Raw genomic sequence first — 8,649 nt, 5'->3', positions numbered from 1 at the left:
GAATCTAGAATATGTGCAAATTCGGTTACATATATACCAGATGTTTTGCAAGTATCAAAGCTTGATGATACTGTTCGGAAGGGTGGTATGTTCTGTATTTGGATGTTTTTTTAAATTATATTTATCTTTAAAAAGATTATTAAATTGAATTTTTTTTTTATGATTTTAACATGTTGGTGTTAAAAATAAAAAAAATATTTTGATGTATTTTTAAATTAAAAACACTTTTAAAAACTTTCTTCACACACTATGAAACATAAATAAAATCTGAAATAAAACAGCAGAGCAGATTTTTTTTTTTTTTTCATAACCCAATTACCACTTAAGCTGATAAGGTTGATATTAACATTAATCGAATTGAAAGGGTCAAGGTACAATGTTTACTCAGCCGATATTTATCTATTGGAAGTCTTATGAAAATGTATGACTTAATTTTCCCAAAGTAAAATCATTTTTTTAAAAAAAAAAAAAGAGAAAAAAAAAAAATAAGACTGCACAATTTCGTTTTTAGCTGTCCGAGAATTGAATTTTAAGGCAAGGGATAAAATATCAGCAACGGTCAAGCACAGGGGCATCAAATGCTGCTTTATACTATCTCAAGGATAAAATACAAATATGAAGCAACAGATAGGAACGATACTACAAGGAATTGAAGAGCATTAATTAAGAAAATAAATGGCATCAGAATGTCTGGGTAATGACCAAAACTCCATCTATAGCTTATAAATGGCAATTCTAAGCATAATATTAGTAACTAACAGTTTTGCTATATATAGTAACAATTGAGACGCAGAAATCCCGACGTTGTCACCCTCATGTTGTGTTGGAAGGCGAACGATTGCGACCACATAGTAATTGTGCATATGTTTTGTAATTAATTACTTTAATGACATACATACACACTGTATTTTTTAATTCCAAGAATAATGCCTGCCATTGCTGAATTAATGCTAGCGTGTAGTCCGAAGTTTGCACTCTGACGCATGCATAAGCCATTAACGTCCATGAGAAATCGAACCAATCAAAGTAAAATGTTTCGGCTAGATATGTGTACAGGTACTGGATCAACATGGAATCAGTTCACAAGAAATCATGACTTTTTTATTAATTAAAACCAGAAAAAAGGAAAAAAAAAAAAAAAAAGACAGCACGCAGAACTTTCAACGACCTATACATTGTTGAAGCTGGAAAGGATAAGTTTTGAATGATTAATCCAGCTAGAAAATCGTCTAAATGTGGGAGGTCCAATTTCTCGTCTAGCTGCACAGGATTGAATCTTGAACGTAACGGCTAAAAGCTCAGTTCCCGTCAAGCACAAACTACTGAATGTTGCTATATAAATACCCAACAGCAGGGTCTCCCATGTACAACAACATCACACAAGTAAGAGAGGGAAGAAGATCAGAGATATGGCGTCAGACTGTCAAGGTAATTATGAATAAACTCATAGTTCATGATTGATTAATGGCATTTGTTAATGGAATGTGCATGCGTGTGTTGTAACAAAAACATAAAAATATTGTCTTTGCATTAATTTGCAGGTAAGAGTTCATGGCCAGAGCTCCTTGGAGCACAAGCAAGGGTTGCTGTAGTGACAATTGAGACGCAGAACCCTTACGTTGACACTCAAGTCGTGCTGGAAGGAACGCCGGTGACTAAAGATTTCTTGTGCTCTAGGGTTCGTGTTTGGATTGACCAAAACAGAGTTGTTACTCGCGTCCCTGTGATTGGTTAGATTTCAAGCATGCTGTTGCTGTAATTACCATAATAATGCACTGATCATCTTTCTCCCAAAAATGAAATAAGGAGTGACGATTCTCCAATGTCTGCCCTTTTCTGGTTATTGTACTCATTAATAAGAGAGATGGATGTCTGCAATATTATTATTATGCAATCGTGTTTTCGCACAAGAACAGTTCCATTACATATATATGACTTCTCATTTTTTCTTCATTTGCAACAGGGCTCTCTCACACACATTAAGCCATGATTATCCAAAATTTACATTTACAAAATTCAAGTCAAAGAACCTATTGGGTTAATTAATTTAATCTAGAATGGGACATACTATAGTAATTTGATAAAATAGAGTTTTTTTTGTTAGTAATGTTTGTAAAAAAAATTTATATATATATATTAGACATAGAAAAGGGATAATGGCTTTGGTAAAAATCGTATACTCGCAATATTCTTCATGAGGATGAGGGACGAGGACGAGGATGTACTCTTAATTTCTTAATTAATTAAGAAGAAAAAACACTTACGTGCCATAGACTTTTATATTTTACAAGCTTCAATGTTGTAATTTTGTTGCTCTTTGGTTTTAATCTTTTTGCAAAAATCACTCTTATGTCTTATAATTGGTTCAAATTACGATTAACTATTATAATGAAAAATTATAATTTATATTCTGAATTTTATATGCATGCCACCACCAACAAAAAAAAAAAACTGATTATTTATATATTTATCATTCTTTTGTATTCAATAACTAAAAAACTTTTATATTAAATATTATAATTTTATTATTAAAAAAAAAAACTAAACTAGCCACCACCAACAACCTTTTCTTCCCTCATCTTTCCTTACCTAAATCCTAACCATAACAGTAAATTCCTAAAACTTGTATGAGATGTTCTTGACCCTTATATATGAATATACTTGCTACCCTAAATATATTAAATATATTAAGATTCTTCACTATTCATATAAACAGTGAAGAATCTTAATATATTTGTTTAATTCAAATGATAATAAATGCATGCCGTTTGTTGGTACGTATATCTAGATATCGAAAGCTATAAGAATCAATATTTTTTTTAAGATGACAAATAACATGTTGTTTTTATTTTTTTTAAAATAAAAATAAAGAGCAAACAATATGAAAAAAAAAAAAAAAACTCTCCATTTTTGTTGGGCCAAGTGTTAATCCTGTTATTTTCTATTTTTATTCTTTGTTTAATATTTTGACACTTTGAATTTTCTTTAATTTTGTTGGGCCAAGGTTTAATCCTGTTACTTTTTAATTTTGACATGACTTTTAAATAATATTATAAATTTTTCATAAAGTTTTAATAATATTTTTCAATTGTTAATTATATGATATGAAAATTACAACAAAAGCTAAAAGGTTTGAAGTAAACAATATTGTTCCTAGCTCCTATATAAACACTATGGATTACAAAATAGTAAACCATAATGTTTTTTTTATTGGTTTATTATTATTATTATTATTAACTCAATGCTTATATTATATATGTGTTTAATGTGATTTAGAGTTGACAATTTATTTTAATAAGTCTTTTATATAGTTATAGCGGTATTGAAAAAATATCTTGACATCATGATATGGTCTATGTTTTTTTAAAAAATTTGTTAAATAAAAAAAGTCTTGAAAGACCCTAAGATATTAAATTTTGTAGAATCAATTACGTAATTGTGAGCTTGGGGGGTAACTCGGGTTTCTTTGATTTGCAGTTTTGCTTATGTACTTTGTTTTTTTTTTTTAAATTGAAATTAGTTTTATGATCTTTTATTTTTACAATATAGTTAAAAAAATAATTTCAAAAAAACACCATTTTATTAAATATTGGAAGGTCCATGGATCTATTCACAGGTTTGACAGGTTTAACTCTTATTTTTTAAGTTAATTTTTTATTTCACTTTTGATATTGGACTGATTGAAAATTAAATTTCATAATTTTTTCATTCCACTTTTTATGAGGTTATCAGGATCTAAGAAAAACATCCTGATATTGGGTTGCTAATCAATTTTGCAATCATCTATTTTGTTATTATATAGTTAAATAAATAATAGTTTCCAAAAAAAAAAAAACAAGTTCTTAATCCCATTGGAATCCATGACCTGGTTCACGGACTTAACTTGTTGACTTGGGTTACCCGATGAACGAGTTTGACAGGTATACTCATTGAATCCAATATTTGTTTTTTTAGTTTTTTCTTCTTTATTTTTTAATTGATTTTTCTTTACTTCACCCTTCTTCAATATTAGATTTGTTGGAAAATATACTTCATAATTTATTTATTTTTTGCTTTTTATAGGGTATTAACAAGCTCTCAAATAAACATTTATTTTAAAGTTGATGCTCGATTTTGTGAGCATAATTTTTTTTTCATATGATTAAATAAAAATAGTTTACAAATAACAAAGTTAGTAAACCTAATGGAGTTCATAACCTGGATCGCAGGGTGACCATGGTTGGTCAATTTGGCATCTTCTCAATATTTTTAAAAATGTTATTTGTCTTGAATTTTTTTTAAGCTAATCCATATTTTTACTGACCATTCAAGTTGTTTTTGAACTCTAGAAATCGATCAATTCATGTACGGTTAGCTAATACATGATTTAATTAGAAAGTCGAGCTAAACAAGGAGCTGCGGTTGGAAGTTTCAAGATTGATCCATTTATACCTGAAAATATTGTCATTTTAAAAAAAAAAAATCCATTAATATTTTTCTTTTTATTAACGTATCTCTTGTTTATCTTAGCGAACGAAAGGATTTTAACTAGAATTTTTATTTTTGTTAAAAACAATTATGATTATTAAAGCAAGTTGATAAAAAAATATCAAAATAGTATGTTCATATTTTATGTGTGATTGAAAGCTAAAAATATCATAATATAAGCTAAAGATAACAAGGAAACGTGATGAAAATTGAACATTAACGAGGTATTTATATTTTCTAAAAATTTAAAAGTTATTTTTTTTTAATTTAAAATTAATTTTTTTTTAAATTATTTTAATATATCAATATTAAAAATAATTTTTTTAAAATATTTTGAATCATAACAATTGCTACACTTCTCAACATCAGTTTAAAAATCAGAATGTTAACCTTGAGGGGTGTAACTCAACTGGTTAGGTTTTAGGTTTGCTTCCTAGAGGTCACCGGTTCGAGTTTTACAAACCTCAAGGTCACTGGAGGCTTACATGATCATTAATTTCAGGGCTTGTGGGATTAGTCGAAGTGTGCATAAACTGGCCTAAATATCCATATTAATTAAAAAAATAATCAAAATATTTATTCCACAATATGAAATATATTTTTCTATGCCGCTACACCGCCGACACATCCATTTCCTAATCCCCAACGGTCAAAACATAAACCAAAAAAAGAAAAAAGAAGCAGCTCCCGATGGCTAACGTTTGTTTTTCATCATTGTTTGTCATTCTTATGTAATATTCTGGTCAAAAGAGTGGATGGAGGAGAAATAACTCCATCACCATCCACTCAATAGCAATGCTTTACTCATCAAGGAATCTAGAATATGTGCACATTCGGTTACATATACACCAGCTGTTTTGCAAGTATCAAAATTTGAAGATACTGTTTGGAAGTGCGGTATGTTTTGTTTTTGGATGTTTTTTTAAATTATATTTATCTTAAAAGATTATCAAATTAATTTTTTAATGTTTTCTATTTTTATGATTTTGGTATATTAATGCTTTCGAATAAAAAAATTATTTTAATGAATTTTTAAAAAGCTTTAAGCACCATAACATCAAATACAAATGAAGTGTGAAATAAACCACAGAGCAGAATGGTTTTATATATATATATATATATATATATATATATATATATATATATATAACTCAATTGCCACTTAAGCTGATAAGGTTTTGATTAGCATTAATTGAATTGAAAGGGTCAAGGTAGAATGTTTACTCAGCCGATATTTATATATCGAAAGTCTCATGAAAATGTATGACTTTTCCCAAAGTAAAACTATTTGAAAAAAAAACAGAGGAAAAAAAATTAAGACTGCACAATTTTAATTACAGTACTGGTTTGATAACTAAGAGTTAAGCTCCCTCGTTAATGTCAACATTCAAACTAGGTTGTCAGAAGTGAAATTGTCGTAAATCCTTTAGTCTTGATATGGATAATCTGCTTAATTTTGACCAGACCGAAAACTAGACATAGTGTGTGAAAGTCTAATATATATATATATATATATATATATATATATATATATATATATATATATGATCTATTTAATCTTAATTGAATGATTTAAATTCATGCAACATGAGAAAACACACAAATAGGAAAATGAGAAGATGCGCTAAGTCATTAGTTTTGATGGCCAGAGAGAGAGAGAGGGTGAGCGCCTTCTTGATCAATCATTATTTTGAACGCATATATCGTTAAAACGGAGAAAGAAACATTCTGGGGGGTTAATTCACCGGTAAAATCATGGGAACGGAAGTCCGATATCTCTCGTCGCTAGCTGTACAGAATTGAATTTTAAAGCCATATTGGTTATAATTCAGTAACGGCGAAGTCAAGCTATCGAACACGAAGCACTATAAATACCGATTACCATCTCAAATGCAATCACAGATTTGCAGCAGAAAGAAGTATTTGTTAGAGGGTGAAGAGCATTAGCAAAACACAATGGCTTCAGAGTGTCAAGGTGAAGACTAAACTCTGTCATATAGTTTAGAATTAGTAGCATTTGTATAAACTGCAGTGTGTTATGATACAGTCATTTGTGCCCTTTGCAGGTAAGAGTTCATGGCCAGAGCTCCTTGGAGCACAAGCAAGGGTGGCTATAGTGACAGTGGAGACGCAAAACCCTAATGTTGATGCTCAGGTTGTGCTGGAAGGAACGGTTGTCACCGGAGAGTTCTCTTGCACCAGGGTTCGTGTTTGGATTGACAGGAACAGAATTGTTACTCGAGTTCCAATAATTGGTTAATCGTTCTGCCAAAAATGAGATCATAAGGAGTCCCTTGGTGCTTATTTTAATATTGTACTAAATAAGAGATCATATGTTCTCCATGCATCACTGTGTTGCAACTCAAATAAGACCAGCTTAATGCTGTTATTTTAGTTTCCGCCTGAATTCCCTTTCTGTGCTGTGCAGTAGAAATTAGTAAAACCAACTCGTCCAAAAATAATTAAGCAACACACGATTGAGCATTAGCATTGATCTCATTGTTGTTGTACTCTACGATTATATCAAATTGCTTCTCAAAGAATTTCAAGAACAATTTCCCAGTTAGACATAAAATGGCAGCAACTTTAAACATTTAAGACTTGAGTTAACATCAATTGTTTCCTTCGATAATAATAGTTATTATTATAAAATGTAGCACTTAACAAAGCAAGGTGGAGTTTCCATGCCCATCCCTCACTGCTCCGTAAAAAAACAGTTCTCTAGAAAGAATACCTTGTGAGCTCAAAACAATAGTTTCAAAAACGATTAAGATCCCAGGAAAAAAACTGAACACTTGACGGAGCTTATAATATCATCTGGCCAGTGATTTCATTTCTCTCTCAACTTTTTGGTTATGGCAAATACTGCCCCGGCAACGGCGACGATGATAGCTGAAACAAAGATGGTTGTTTTGAGATTTTGCAAAGCATCCTGCTTTTCCCTTCGCTTTTTTTGTGCAGCCTCATCTTGTTCCTGAAATGCAATGAGAGTATACTTCAAAACTTTGCTGGAGAAATAATATACCGGTACAAGAACGAGCAAAGAACAAGCAAGAGGATGTTTGATCACTTCCTCTTGTTTATCCATCCCCAGTGAGATTCTTTTGTATTGTCATTAAAAAAAAAATCCATACTTGCGGGCATATCAAGAGGGTGATGGAATGAATTTCTGTCAGCATGTTGAAAGCTCTTAATTACCAAACCAGATGCATATTTCCAAGAGCTTGGGTAAAGAAAGGTAATGGAAGTATAGATAAAGAGCTCGCATGAAAGCTTGATGTAATCCATCATCCTTCTCTTTCATTTCAACTCGACGAGATTCAAATTTTCAGATGTCATTTTACAACAACAAAAATGTAAAAATAAATAGGGGGCTGAGGGGATTGAAGGGACTAATGGTCTTTACTAATTTGTGCACATTCTTGTACAACCCCCTTTTTGTATAGATGAGCTTATGATTTGAAGATCCTTTTAATAACCAGATGAGCAAAAAGGCAAATCGAGATTCGCATGCAGAAAAATCAAGATTCGCGTAACTTTTCTGCACAGGCTAGTTTTCAATATCAGAACTTAACATATAGAAAATCAAATAATAAACGATTTCAAGAAAAAAAAAAACATCCAGAATTTTGATTGATGTCCTTTTCCTATTGTACTGTGTGTATGTACTGATTGAATTGATTGAGTGCAAAAGTACCTGCTGCATCTCCTTCGTGGTGGAAATATCTGATGATACAGGATCAACTTCAAACTTCCTGTTTAGGGCAGGGTTCAATGCTTTATCAACATCAGCCTCTGGAAATGTCGACTCTGTTGAAGCTCCGTATGTTTCCATTTTTCTTCACTCTTAATTCTGTCCTTCAAGTATGTGCAACCTTTTATCTCTTTCTGTTCTTGCCAAGGAAGAAGGGGGAAAAAGAAGAGACCTGTAAAACTAGGCCTTTAAATAAATAGTTATTTACAAGTGTCATGCACAGGATAATCAGATGCTAAAAGATTGCTACTGTTTTAGGGATCTCGACGACTTTCTCTACTTTGTTCATCAAGAATCACAACTTCCCGGGAAATCTGTCAGATTTAACTACTTCTTGGATGTACATAATGACAAAATCACCCTTAGAGCTTAGCTTCTTGTCATTATTTGCTTTACATGGCCACCGGTCCTCAAGCAACATCAGTAAG

The sequence above is a fragment of the Populus alba genome, chromosome 16 (genome assembly GCF_005239225.2).
Source record: "Populus alba chromosome 16, ASM523922v2, whole genome shotgun sequence".
Classification (NCBI taxonomy): domain Eukaryota; kingdom Viridiplantae; phylum Streptophyta; class Magnoliopsida; order Malpighiales; family Salicaceae; genus Populus; species Populus alba.
The sequence above is the reverse complement of the archived record's forward strand: the minus strand, read 5'-3'. Positions refer to the sequence as shown.